We start from the raw sequence: 14,684 nt of genomic DNA, 5'->3' as shown, positions 1-14,684 counted from the left end.
GTAACCACTGGGCTGTACGCATTTCCTCCCTCCTGTTTTTTGACTTCTGAAAGAGTTACCTAATTAACATTCTTTAATCTCCTTTCTCGATCTCAGAATCTGCTGTTTGATTTTTATTTTAAATGTCAAGCGTTCTTTCAAGTGCTGTAATCTTCTTACAGTTAGGGACCGATTACACACAAGAGTCACCACACTCTCAGAGTGAGTTAAGTACCCCTTCACCCTCAGATCTAGTTACTGGGAGACAAAGTACGCCTCGAGGTTGGTGCACTCAAAAGGTTTTACCTTTCATGCGCTTTACTGAGATGCAGGAGCAGATTTCTGTGGATAAACAGACTGCTCTAATAATTTCTTAATTAGTGGCACAGTTTAAACTGGTCTATTACAACAGTGACTACACTTCAAAAGCACTTAACTGGCTGCATGTGCCTTGGGATCAGCTGAAATCTTGAAAGGTGCTATATAAATGCAAGTTCTTTTTTTTATTCATGCCATACAATGGCTAACAGAGGAAACACGGACTTGCATTTATATAGCATTCTTTATGTGGTAAAACATTCAAACGCTTCATAGCTTCAATAGTCAGACAAATGTTGACACTGAACCACGTAAGGAGATATTACTCAGAACGACAAAACAGTTAAAAACTGAGAAGTAACTATACTGGTCTGAACTGGTCTTGTATTCCTCAAAATGGAACACCAGCAAAAGCCGGGAAACAAGAGTATTGGTCTGAACTGTTCTTTTACTTCTGGGTAGGACAGGTGAACAAAAACTTGGTGCAAGAGGTAGGTTTTAAGGATGGAGGAGACAGAGAGGCTGAGAGGTTTAGGAAGGGAATTCCAGAGCTTGAGGCCCAGGCAGCTGAAGGCACAGTCAGTAGCGATTAAAATCAGGGATGTTCAAGAGGCCGGAATTGAAGGAAAACAGAGGTCACAAAACTAAGGAATCGGTTTTCCTTATCCATTTGCACTGTCCCTTTCAAAAACAGAATTACCTGGAAAAACTCAGCAGGTCTGGCAGCATCTGCGGAGAAGAAAAGCGTTGACGTTTCGAGTCCTCATGACCCTTCGACCGAACTGAGTTCGGTCGAAGGGTCATGAGGACTCGAAACGTCAACTCTTTTCTTCTCCGCCGAGTTCAGTCGAAGGATCATGAGGACTCGAAACGTCAACTCTTTTCTTCTCCGCCGATGCTGCCAGACCTGCTGAGTTTTTCCAGGTAATTCTGTTTTTGTTTTGGATTTCCAGCATCCGCAGTTTTTTTGTTTTTATTTTTGTACTGTCCCTTTGTTTCTCTGCACAATCACATCAGTTCCTTTCCTCCACTTAAAACTATAAATGTATTTGTGTTATAGCAATGAGGAGTTAGAATAATAATAGTTTAACACCCGCTTTACTTTTCAATTATCATGGAAGAAGGATGTGTTGCTTCGAATATCTTCCCCGCCATCTCTCCTCAGTAATTCTCCAGTGAACTGTGTGTGAATCTCAGTGTGATTGCTCTGACACCTCTATAATGTGTCAATGTTGGAAAGTGCGAGGTGCTCGCATCTGGAAATAGAACATCAAGCTGATGATTGGCTTGAGTTTCAAATACTCTCTGTGTTGTGATAACAGCTAACTTCTGTGTCTGTCTGCAACAGAAAAGCATTTACAACAGCCTCCCTTCTTTGGTTTCTGTATAGCTTTCGCATCTTAAAGGGACAGTGCCTGCTTGCAAATCTTCCACCGAATGTTAGTCAGTTCTTAACTGGTGGTGTATGGACTTAACCATAAATGACTGGTACTGGTCTGAACTGGAGTTCTATTTTAAGGTGTACAAGATCTGTTAGGACCAGAACCATCATATCCAAGTTTTACTGGTTTTTCCTTCTGGGTAACAGAGACCAGGGATCCAACCTGGGGCCTTGCTGACTCGGAGTTCGAATGTGCCCTTATACTGCACCTTATCATGTGTGTCTTTCATTTGAGATGTTAAACTGCGGCCCTGCCTGCCCCCTCGGGGGTAACAGACCCCACGCCACTATCTTGACAAAGAGCAGGAGCGTTCTCCCCGGTGCCCTGACCAATATTTCCACTGAATCAGAGAATTGTTATGGTGCAGATTGAGGCCATTCGACCTATCGTGTCTGACCTCCACTAACCACTAAAGTAGATGATCCGGTTGTTAACATTGCTTTTTGTGGGAGCTCACTGTGTGCAAATTTCCTACGTTCCAACAGTGGCTGCACCTCATTGGCTGTAAAGCGCTTTGGGACATTCAGAAAGGTGCTATATAAATGCAGAGTCCTTTCAGTTTTTAGGAGATCCCATCCATTGGATTACCTTTTGATGTGCAGGTGTTGTTATGTGGGTAAACGTCAGCTAAATTATGCACAGCAAGATCCCACAGCCACCAGATACAGTGAAGTGCCAGTTAAGTCTTTTTCCTGTAGAGAAATGTTGAGCTGACACCAGGGGGAACAACACTTCTCCTCTCCAAATAGTGCCCATGGGATCTTAACATCTACATCGGTGGGACCAATGGGCCTCAGTATATTTTATTTTTTTATTCATTCATAGGATGTGGGCTTTGCTGGCTGGGCCAGGATTTATTGCCCATCCCTAATTGCCCTTGAGAAGGTGGTGGCGAGCTGCCTTCTTGAACCGCTGCAGTCTGTGTGGTGTAGGTATACCCACAGTGCTGTTAGGGAGGGAGTTCCAGTATTTTGATCCAGTGACAGTGAAGGAACGGCCGATAAATTTCCGAGTCAGGATGGTGAGGGACTTGGAGGGGAACTTCCAGGTGGTGGTGTTCCCATCTATCTGCTGCCCTTGTCCTTCTAGTTGGTCGTGGGTTTGGAAGGTGCTGTCTAAGGACCCTTGGTGAATTCCTGCAGTGCATCTTGTAGAAGGTACACACTGACTGCTACTGTGCATCGGTGGTGGAGGGAGTGAATGTTTGTGGATGTGGTGCCAATCAAGCGGAGCTGCTTTGTCCTGGACGGTGTCAAGCTTCTTGAGTGTTGAGGAAGCTGCACTCATCCAGGCAAATGGGGAGTATTCCATCACGCTCCTGACTTGTGCCTTGGAGATGGTTGACAGGCTTTGGGGAGCCAGGAGGTGGGTTACTTATTGCACAAGTCCTAACCTCTGACCTGCTCTTATAGCCACAGTATTTAAATGGCTAGTCCAGTTCAGTTTCTGGTCAATGGTAACCCCCAGGATGTTGATAGTGGGGGATTCAGTGATGGTAATGTCATTAAACATCAAGGGGCGATGGTTGGATTCTCTCTTGTTGGAGATGGTCATTGCCTGACACTTGTATGATGCAAATTTTACTTGCCACTTGTCAACCCAAGCCTGGATATTGTCCAGGTCTTGCTGCAATTGGACATGGACTGCTTCAGCATCTGAGGAGTCATGAAATCATCAGCGAACATCCCCACTTCTGACCTTATGATGGAAGGCAGGTCATTGATGAAGAAGCTGAAGATGGTTGGGCTGAGGTCACCACCCTCAGGAACACCTGCGGTGATGTCCTGGAGCTGAGATGACTGACCTTCAACAACCACAACCATCTTCCTTTGTGCTAGGTATGACTCCAACCAGCGGAGAGTTTTCCCCAATTCCCATTGACTCCAGTTTTGCCAGGGCTCCTTGGTGCCACACTCGGTCAAATGCAGCCTTGATGTCAAAAGCAGTCACTCTCACCTCACCTCAGGAGTTCACCTCTTTTGTCCATGTTTGAACCAAGGCTGTAATGAGGTCAATAGCTGAGTGGCCCTGGCAGAACCCAAACTGGGCATCAGTGAGCAGGTTATTGCTAAGCAAGTGCTGCTTGATAGCACTGCTGATGACCTCTACCATTACTTCACTGATGATGGAGAGTAGGCTGATGGGGTGGTAATTGGCCGGCTTGGATTTGTCCTGCTTAACATCTTTAACATCTCACCCTGCACCCATGACAGTGATGCATTCCCTCAGTACTTCAGCAAAGTGTCAACTGAACTTATGCACTCAAGTCTGTAACGAGGCTTGAAACCAAGACCTTCCAACTTGGAGGTAAGGGTGCCACTGACTGAGCCAAACTGGCACCCCTTGGCACTGCCACAGGCTAACATTCAGCTTCACCAAGTAGATAATTTGTCTACTTATACAGTTACACAGTTTTTGACACCATGTTTAGGAGGTGCCGACTCTCCTGGTTTGGTCATGGAGTCTCCAAGAATTAAAGCTTAATCTCCAGGATGTTGTGGGGAGCAACGCAGGGGTATTTTGGGAAGGGCTTTGCCAACAACACCCGCATCCCATGAAAAAATAAAGAAAAAAAACTCAGGAGAAAAATCTTAGAGGGTCAACAAAATTTCTATTTTTCCCATTGCCTTTCAACAGGTCAATTTATTGTTTATAAAAGCATTGGAGGTGGGAATAAATATTCTTTGACTGACAGCGAAGAATCATCCAATCAGATAATGCAAAGACGTTCAGCCATCCAATGGCTGTGGGGAGGCAGGGTGCCATGATGATGGACAACCAATGGTGGGGTGTGTCGCTTGGAGGTGAGAGGTCACATGGTGAAACCTCCAGAAAGATGTCCAGCCTGAGTTGGTAACCCTTCTGTTACTGTGCCCGAGGCTAAGCCAATCCTGACCCTTTTGTTAAGTGTGAACAAAGCGCCAAACACAAGGTATTGCAATCAAACGGGGTTTATTGAGACTTGCGTGAAGAAGGTAATCGCGCTCGCTCTCAACCCAAGTTACTTCGTCACCATAACAACAATACAATCAACCCTATTTCAGTCGCTCCCACTTTCTATACAGTTACAAGCAAAATTTATAAATTCTTCACTTCCATACACAACATGTTACTGACCAAGATGTAAATTTATTGTAGAGGGGACAGGTTACTCAGCCTTGAATTGGTAGATTTAATAGAGATGTTCAAAATGATGAAGGGAATTGATACAGCAAAGAGTGTGATGGAATACTCTCCACTTGCCTGGATGAGTGCAGCTCCAACAACACTCAAGAAGCTCAACACCATCCAGGACAAAGCAGCCCCGCTTGATTGGCACCCCATCCACGAACGTTCACTCCCTCCACCACCGACACACAATAGCAGCAGTGTGTGTATCATCTACAAGATGCACTGCAGCAACTCACCAAGGCTCCTGAGACAGCATCTTCCAAACCCACGACCTCCACCATCTAGAAGGGCAAGGGCAGCAGATACATGGGAACACCACCACCTGGAAGTTCCCCTCCAAGTCTCTCACCATCCCAACTCGGAACTATATTATTGTTCCTTCACTGTTGCTGGGTCAAAATCCTGGAGCTCCCTCCCTAACAGCACTGTGGGTGTACCTACACCACATGGACTGCTGCGGTTCAAGAAAGTAGCTCACCACCGCCTTCTCAAGGGCCGCTAGGAATGTGCAATAAATGCTGGCCCAGCCAGCGAAGCCTACATCCTGCGAATGGTTAAAACAAAAATTAAGGAGGAATTGCAGTGGAGGGTGAGGGCACAGATTTAAGGCGATTAGCTCAAAGTGGAGGACATAAGGAGAATAAATTTTAAATGATGAGTTGTGATCTGGAAATCGCTGCCCGAAAGGGTGGTGGAAGCAGATTCAGTAGTAACTTTCAAAAGAGAATTGGGTAAATACTTCAAGGGGAAGGAGTTGTGAGGATAGTGCAGGGGTAATTAGATATTTCTTTCGAGGAGCAGGCAGAGACATGGGCTGAAGGTCACCTTTTGCTCTCTATCATTCTATATTTCTACCAAATACCTGTGCTGGCCTGAAAATCACATCTTGGACCCCAAAATATCACATTCTCTTAATGACTTAAATCATGTTGAAATGGGGGACATCATTGCAAAGCTTGGTCCTGTCTCTTCAATTCATGGCAACACTTTTGTTAATACATTCCTGTCTCTAAGGCTCCTGCTGACTTTGATGTTCACCAGCACGGGAGCTCAGAAACATCTTAGTGGAGCCCTAGTTGGCCTCAGTGAGGCTTTTAAACAGTGGATAAGTTAAATGGTGCATAAAGTGAGTGATGGACTTTGCATGAATAAAGAATGGAGGAAGTGTCCTTAACATTGACTTGGGGCAGATGGAACAGGGAGTCAGAGGTAATGGGAGCAGACAAGAAAGTGGAATTAAGGCCACAATCAGATCCGTCATGATCTTTATATTGAATGGCGGAGCAGGCTCGAGGGGCTGAATGGCCTACTCCTGCTCCTATTTCTTATGTTAACATGTGGGAGAAGGCTGGTGTGGAGCCGAAACACTGGTATTGGCCTATTTCTGAGGTATTACTAATTTGTATATCTTACCAGAAAGGCAGCATCTTTGACAGTGCCCCTCTCCTCCCCCCCTAGTAGAGTTGCCAACCCTCCAGGATTGGCCTGGAGTCTCCAGGAATTGAAGATCAATCTCCAGGACACGGCTGTGTGCCGCCCTGGAGAAAAGTCATTGGGACATTAAAAAAGATTGGCCTTATTTTTTGTCATTTTCTTTGAATATTTTTCTTTACCAGATATAAAAATATTGAAAATGGGGGAAAAAGATTATTTGGTTAACAGCCAAGCATCATCCAAATGAGTGTTTCTGCTTTCCATTTGGTGTAGGAAGGCCATATGTCACACGGTTGAACGCGTTGGCCGACTAATGGCTGGAGCGTGGGGGTGAGTCGTGTGATGGAACCGCCAGGAATACATTTAATCACAGTTGGCAACCCCACCCCCTAGTTAACTTAGATTCTGTGCCCAAGTCTGTGGAGTGGGCTGTGAATCCCACAAGCCGCTGATTCTGAGGCGAGAGTGCTACCCACTGATTCACGGCTGAGACTGATGACAAAGGTCTCCAGTCACAGCTGAACAGCACCTAAGAGCTGCCGTCGCCTCCTGGAACAATGTAGCCAACTCGAGCCCACACAGGACAGTCCCCTCACTTGCACATTCAATGTAAAAATAGCTTCACAGATGAATGGATTTAGCACCCGACTATCCAGGAGAGTGGGCAGCTCACAAACTATTGCCACTTTCACTTCTAAAGGTACTCCGTCCCACTGACAGAGGACACACAATGCAGCCTAAACTGCTCTCACAGCAAAAATTGCTCACAGATGTGGAAACTGTGGTGGAAAATCATTAGGGTGTGTGGGGGAATGCCCCAGCACATGAACTCTAAACACTGCCCTTTTAACCCATTGGCAAGCGATTCTGGCTTTATAAAGAGTGAGAAAATGGTTAGGTGGCATTTGGCATGCCTTCATTTCTTTAAAAAAAAAACTCCTTTAAACAACTGTCTAAATATAGAAACATTGAATGGTTGCAGTGCAGAAGGAGGCCCTTTGGCTCATCGTGTCCATTCTGGCTGTCTACAAGAGCAATTAATTAAGATAGACAACCTCTCCCAGCATGAACCTGATGGGCCAAATGGCCACTTACTGTGCTATATGATTCTATGAACTGGTGCATTCTCAATTTTCTTCATACACAATTGACAACTGTGCCTTAGCCACCTAGTCCCAAAGAGCATGGGATCCCGAAACTACTCTACCTCTCACTCTTCTCCTTTTCAAACCTACCTCTTTGACCAAACCTTTGGTCACCAGTCTTAACATTGTCTTAAGTGTTTCATTACACTCCAAGAAGCGCCTTGGCATATTTTAGCAAGTTAAAGGCAAGTTGTTGGACCCAGACTGAGGATCAGACCACCTGAACTGCAGAATCCAACATCGTACTCAATCTACATACCCACCCATGGAATGGGTGGCAAAAGGAATTAACCCTCAGCAACTGCTCCCTCAACATGGGCATTTCTACCAGACTTGGGTCACATGCTTTGCCATTTGCTCCTTTTTTAATTTATTCTTTCACAGGAAACGGGCATCGCTGGCTAGGGCAACCAATATTTGTTGCCCATCCCTAATTGTCCCTTGAGAAGGTGGTGGTGAGCTGCCTTCTTGAACCGCTGCAGTCCATGTGGTGTAGGTACACCCACAGTGCTGTTAGGGAGGGAGTTCCAGCATTTTGACTCAGCGACAGTGAAGGAACGGCCGATATATTTCCAAGTCAGTGAGTGGCTTGGAGGGGAACTTGCAGGTGGTGGTGTTCCCATGTGCCTGCTGCCCTTGTCCTAGATGGTAGAGTTTTTACAACAACCCAACAGCTTTATGATTATCATCAATGAGGCTAGCTTCTTTTGCAACGTCAGATTTACAAATTAATTGAATCTAAATTCACCCAGCCGTCATGGTGAGATTTGATCTCATGTCTCCAAAGCAGGCTTCTGGATTACTTGTCCAGTAACACTACCACTATGCCGAATATCAAATTAGAGCCACCCTATATGGTGATGATCACAGAGTCTGTGGTCATTTCTGCAAGTTGTCAGATAGTTCATTCCTGGTCTAGACCACATCCTTGACACGTTCTAGAAACACAGCTACAACACTCAGCTGGTGAGTGCTGTTCCCACTGTATTTTTAAGTCACAAAGGTCCTAGATTTGACCAATCCCCCCCGAGACTGACCTCGACTAATTGATGGTTTAACGTTCCACCTAATCGCCCAAAGTGTCTGCTCACAAGAGCTCTCCCTGCTGGGGAATGTATGTGTACCTAGGCATTGGGAAAGGATTGAGTTTGGTTGTGATTCCCATGGACTAATCGGCCTTTCTTATCTATGTCTTATCTTGCAATTTTGCGAGGTGCAAAGGCTCACAACTTGCTGAGGACAGCCCAGGAAATCCTATCTCAGCAGCGGTCATAGCATTAAAGATTGGTTATAGTGCAGAAGGAGGCCATTCGGCCTGTAGTGTCTCTGCTGGCTCTCTACAAGAGCAACTTACCTAGTCTCGTTCCCCAGCATTTTCCCCATGGCCCTGCAAACTTCCACTGAGGAGTGGAGACAATTGGAAGAAGAAATAAAGAAATAGATAGCTATAGTCATTTGGTAGTACAGAACTTGAGATTTGTTGAAAAAAGAGACATACTGTCAAAGCTTTTCGTCTTTCACTTATCAGGACAGTTCGCAAAAATACCAATTGAAAAGGGAACAACAATTTATACTGCATGTGAAGAGAATGCTGATTAGTTGGCAGGTGGACTCTGATTGGTAGAGGCATTGCCATGGAGAATGCGTCGGGTAACAGTTAACCACCAAGCTTTTGTTTAAATTCAAACAAGGCAGGTCGACTCTGATTGGTCAAGGCATAGCCAGGGGGAATGACTCAGGGAATGGCTGTCTCCCAAGGTTTTATTTAGTTGAAAAAGGCGCAATGCGTGGACACGCTTCTCCTGTCTGGAAAAGACAGGGCCCTGTGTGTGAATTTACATAGCTTCTAGTACGTAAGTGGGCCACACTGTGAGCCTGACTGATAACCTTGAATTGGTTGTCAATGTAATTCTTAGCACAATCAGGATTGTTTAGCAAGTGCTGTCCAATGGTGGAATCAGATCTAATGTTAGACACTGGGCAGAATTTAGCCCTTGGCTGGCGGGTGGGCCCCACTGGCTCAGCGGCAGGCAGGCAGCCGAACCGCGCTGCCGAAGCGGGGCCCACCGCCATTTTGAGTGGGCGGGCCAATTAAGGCCCACCCAGCGGCCTGCCCAACAGGAAGCACCAAGCGTTTCCTGTTCCGAAGGGGGAGGGAATCCCCAACTGTCAAAGTGCCCGAAAGAGCGCACTGCTCCCTGAGGCAAAGTCCTGTCTCAGGGAATTTAGTGAAAGGTAAGTAAAGTCAAAAAATAGAGACATTTTAAAATTATTAACATGTCACATGAGATGGGACATGTTGATGACGAACTCATAAAATTTATTAAATTTTTACAAAACGGTAATGAAACTTCATCCCGCCAGTTTCATTAATAATCTACAGGCCGCTGGGGGCTCCTGTCCTGCCCACCAGCCTTAAGGTTGGCCGGACAGGACAGGGCATTTAACTATCTTAATGAGCCTGCCAATGGCCTTAATTGGCCACTGACAGGTCGGCGGGCGGACAGCTGATTTCGCTGTCAGCCCGCCTTCCTTAAGATTTAAATGGCCCGGGATGACGTCGGGGATTCCTCCTGACATCATCCCGTGCCATTGTCCCGTCAGCGAGCGAGCCCCACCCCCCAATCGCCGAGGGGAAAATCCTGGCCACTATGTTTTGAGTTTTGCCAGCAAGGGCTGGTTGGGCACGGTCACTACTTTCCTGTTGAAAACAGCCAAAGGGACACCCTGTCTGATATGATCCACCAGTTGTTAGGACATGCGGCCTACATATCTGGCATCACACTGTACCAGCTTGGCAGTTAACTGTTCCATGACGCATTCTCCATGGCAATGCCTCTACCAATCAGAGCCCATCTGCCAACTAATCAGCACCCTCTTCTCATGCAGTATAAATTGTTGCTCCCTTTACAATTGGTATTCTTGTGGATCAGTCCTGATGAGTACAGGTTGAAGAGCTTTGACAGCATGTCTCTTATTTTTAGCAATACTGAAACAGTCAATGAGATTGGTCACAAGATATAGACAGCAACAATGAGATGGACATTGGCATGGTAATTGATGCCTAGACTCTTGGAGATAACTGTTCAGATAGGGAGCCACAGACCAAAACAAGTAGCGTGCGCTTTTAATATACTTGTCTCCCCTGAAGGGGGTGATGTAATGGCCGTGGGCCATCTGGTGGACGCAGAAGACCTCTGGTGTGGCCTGAGCGAGGATCACTGCCCGTCCAACACAGCGGAGGGACATATTCCACCACCTCCATTCTCGTCAACTTAGGGTCACTGTCCGGTTGGTTCTGGAGACGCTGTTCTGTTTGACAGGGGGGGGGTGTATTTGGATTCACTGTGCCCTCGTAATTTTGTCTGAAGCTGCAGTAACTGCGTCGAGCCTTCGCCTGAGCGCTCCACCCCACCTGGCTTTTCTTTTGCTGGTTGGCGATGAGGCGGTGAGGCTTGTGCCACCGACGGTGAGAAGCGAGGTTCGCCGGGCACCCAAACGTCTTGCTGCAGTCGGGGCATCGGTACTCCACCTGCACGATTCCGGAGCACTTGTGCTGAGCGAGCGCGAAGCCGTCGGGATATTCCTCCTTGCATAACTGGCAAACAAACGCCCCGAGGACATTGCCACTCGACCACTTTCTGTCTCCAGTCGGCCTCTCGGTGGCACTGCCGCCCCGCTTGGCAGCGTTGCCCGCCTTGTCTCGGCAGCGCAAACCTCGTGGCTGCTCCGCCAAAGAGTCAGAACTCCTCTGCCCCAGCACCTTGGCTAGAGCTGTCAAAGGGAACGGTTTTGTCCTTGGCTGACGGAAGCCAAGTGCCGGAGATGTGGGAGGGTCTGTTGTGGACGCTGACCCCGTCCGAGAACCATCTGTCGATAACACTTCTGGGAAGCCATTAGAAAAGGCGTTTGTCCTCCAGTATCCCTCATGCTGCTCTTGGCTTCGATCTCCATTCAGTGCCCCACACCTTGCGACCGTGGACTGTGACTTGGTGCATCTCTCCTGAGAGACCTCAACGTTCCTGTGTGTCGTCCGGTACGATGCCGTCTCCCTGCTCCTCTTGATTAAAAATCCCCTCGGCATCCTGACCCAGAGCTTTGGAAGAAGTCAGACAGCCACAAATCTAAAATACGCGCAAGAAATACACTCCGAAAGATCAGAGATAAGAGAGGCTTTGGCTCCGATCTCTCGAAAGTGGCTCCGGCATCCTGAGATCAGCTCAAGGTTCTTAATTAACACATAACCAATTAACACGCAAGTGTCTAGGATGGTGCTGATTGGAAGAGGACAATTCTGACAAATCGCAGATCATTAACACTGTGTTCCTGCCAGGGTGGTCTGTTTAAAGAAACGCTCGTGAACCTTCAGGCTGCAACAGTGAAATATTCCTAACAATGTCAGTCTGAAAACACCTGCAAAACAATTCAGATGGCAGACATAGTGCCTCAGCACAGTATGGTTGTCTTCAGTACACTAAGAGCTACTGCACCTTGCAAATTTGCAAGATAGGAGAGGAGTAAGAAAGACCTTTCAGCCCATCCAAAGAGCTAGGTTGAAGTTACAGCACAGAAACAGGCCACTCAGCCCAACCTGTTCACCCAGGTGTCCATTGGTGGTGGCTTTCCCTCTCATGAGAGGATGGTTTGCACTGTGGTGGTCAACTCCCTGTTAAGCATCGACTGGTGAGGCTCAGGAGCCCAACTCTGGCCTAGCAGTCTCTGCTGCATTTGCTGCAGAGGAAGACAGTTTTCATTTTATTCATTCATGGGATGTGGGTGTCGCTTGGCTAGACCAGCATTTATTGTCCATCCCTAATTGCCCTTGAGAAGGTGAACTGCCTTCTTGAACCGCTGCAGTCCATGTGGTGTAGGTACACCCACAGTGCTGTTAGGGAGAGAGTTCCAGGATTTTGGCCCAGTGACAGTGAGGGGACGGCGATATATTCCCAAGCCAGGATGGTGAGTGGCTTGTGGGCTGAGAAGGTCTATAACTCCCTGGCCTCTGTTTTCTCTGAGCCTCTTCTTGGCCAGTTGACCTTTTTGTTTCAGCTCATCTCTTCCGGTGCCCTTCCAAACAGCCAGCCTCCAGAAGTCACGCCTGTTGGCAACTGTCTGCCAGTTGCCTGTGTCAATGTCTGCCATCTTCAAATCCCAGGTGCCCCTGTAGCAGAGGGATGGACACCCAGGAGATCATGACCCAGTAACCTGTTCACTGTCCAGAGGTCTTTGGGTCTATAGCCATCATCCATCCAATGAATGTCGCAGAGCGCAGTCTGTAGTGTTCAATGTTTCAATTGTTCTGAGTTCAATTATGTGGTCTGGTAACTGATCTATGCTCACTGTGCTTGATTCGTCAAGCCTGGTTGTTGACTCAGAGTAAAGTAAACAGACACCACGGAAACTACTAGAAGCCGACCTGTAAGCATGAGTACAGACATTTTGTGATTGCAGAGATATTTTAAAACTCTTGTAAGTAAACTCATTGCACAGCGTCATCTCCGCATCTCTGCAGGAAAATCAAATATATAAAATATACAACACGGATGTCATTGGCTTATTGAATGGGATGGAATTAGCACGTTCCAGGACCTCAGAGTTGGTGACTTTGTCCCGCCAAGAGATGCCGAAGATATATCTGAGACAGCGAAGGTGAAAACTGCTCAGCCTTTACTGCTTCCTTGTGCATGTTGTCCAGTTCTCACCACTGTAGAGTGTGCTAAGGACGCAGGCTGGGCAGACTCGGATTTTGGCGTCCTTGATCAGTTTGCTGTTGGTCTACGCTCTCTTGCTCAGTTTGGACATACCAGCTGCAACCTCCTTGCCAGCAGTGGTTCTAATCCTATGTGTCCCAACATTTTGATGCATCCCTTCCGACCTCTTTCTTTCAGCCCCTTGTATAACCTATTCATAAATGTTGATGTGGTAATGAGGTCAGTTAAACAATTAATAAGGTCGCTTCAGATGCGGAATGTTCACCTTAGTTCACCCATCCACAAGGAACCCACTCCCTTATTGCAGAGCTCCCAGTTCTTTGTCTTCCCTATTACTTACAAAATCTTAATATCTCATTGAAGCGTACAAAATTCTTACAGGGCTCGACAGAGTAGATGCAGGAAGGATGTTTCCTTGGGCTAGAGTTCCAGAATCATGGAACACAGTCTTGAAATAAGAGGACTGAGATGAGGAGGAATTTGTTTGTGCAAGCATGGATTTTAAGGTAAGAGGTAGAAGGCTAACAGGGGAGTTGAAGAGAAATGTTTTCACCCAGAGGGTGATAGGAGTCTGGAACTCACTGCCTGAAAGGGTGGTTGAGTCTGAAACTCTTGTAACATTTAAGAAGTATTTAGATATTCACTTGCGTTGCCATAGCCTCCAGGGCTATGGGCCAAGTGCTGGAAAAAGGGATTAGTGTAGTCAGATCTTTGTTGTCCAGCGTGGACATGATGGACCGAATGGCCTCCTTCTGTGCTGTAAATGTCTATGAGTCTATAAACATACGAACATATGAATTAGCAGCAGGATTGGACCACTCAGCCCCTCGAGCCTGCTCCGCCATTCAATAAGTCCATGACTGATCTGAATGTAATCTCAACCCCACATTCCAGCCTACCCCGATAACCTTGCTAAGCAAGAATCTGTCCAGCTCTGCTCCTAAAATATTCAAAGACTCTGCCTCCACTGCCTCCTGAGGAAGAGAGTTCCAAAGACTCATAACCCCTTGAGAGAAAAAATTTCTCCTCACCTCTGTCTTAAATGAGCGACACCTTACCTCCAAACAGTGACCTCTTTAGTTCTAGATTCTCCCACAAGAGGAAACATCCTCTCCAAATCCATCCTGTCAAGACCCCTCAGGATCCCAAAGTTCCAATTAAGTTGCCTCTTTTCCTTCCAGATAGCAGTGGATACAAGCCTAACCTGTCCAAGACAACCCACCTATTCCTGGTACCAGTCTAGTAAACCCTCTCTGAACTGCTTCCAATGCACCTACATCCTTCTTTAAATAAGGAGACCAGTAGTGTACACAATACTCCAGATGTGGTCTCACCAATGCCCTGCACAACTGACACACAACCTCCTCACTTCTGTAATCAATTCCCCTCACAATAAATGATAATACTCTATTAGCTTTCCTAATTACCTGTTGTACCTGCATTCTAACCCCCTGTAATTCATGCAGTAGGACACCCAGATCCCT

Source organism: Carcharodon carcharias, chromosome 34, assembly GCF_017639515.1.
Source record: "Carcharodon carcharias isolate sCarCar2 chromosome 34, sCarCar2.pri, whole genome shotgun sequence".
NCBI lineage: Eukaryota > Metazoa > Chordata > Chondrichthyes > Lamniformes > Lamnidae > Carcharodon > Carcharodon carcharias.
Note: the sequence above shows the minus strand (reverse complement) of the source record.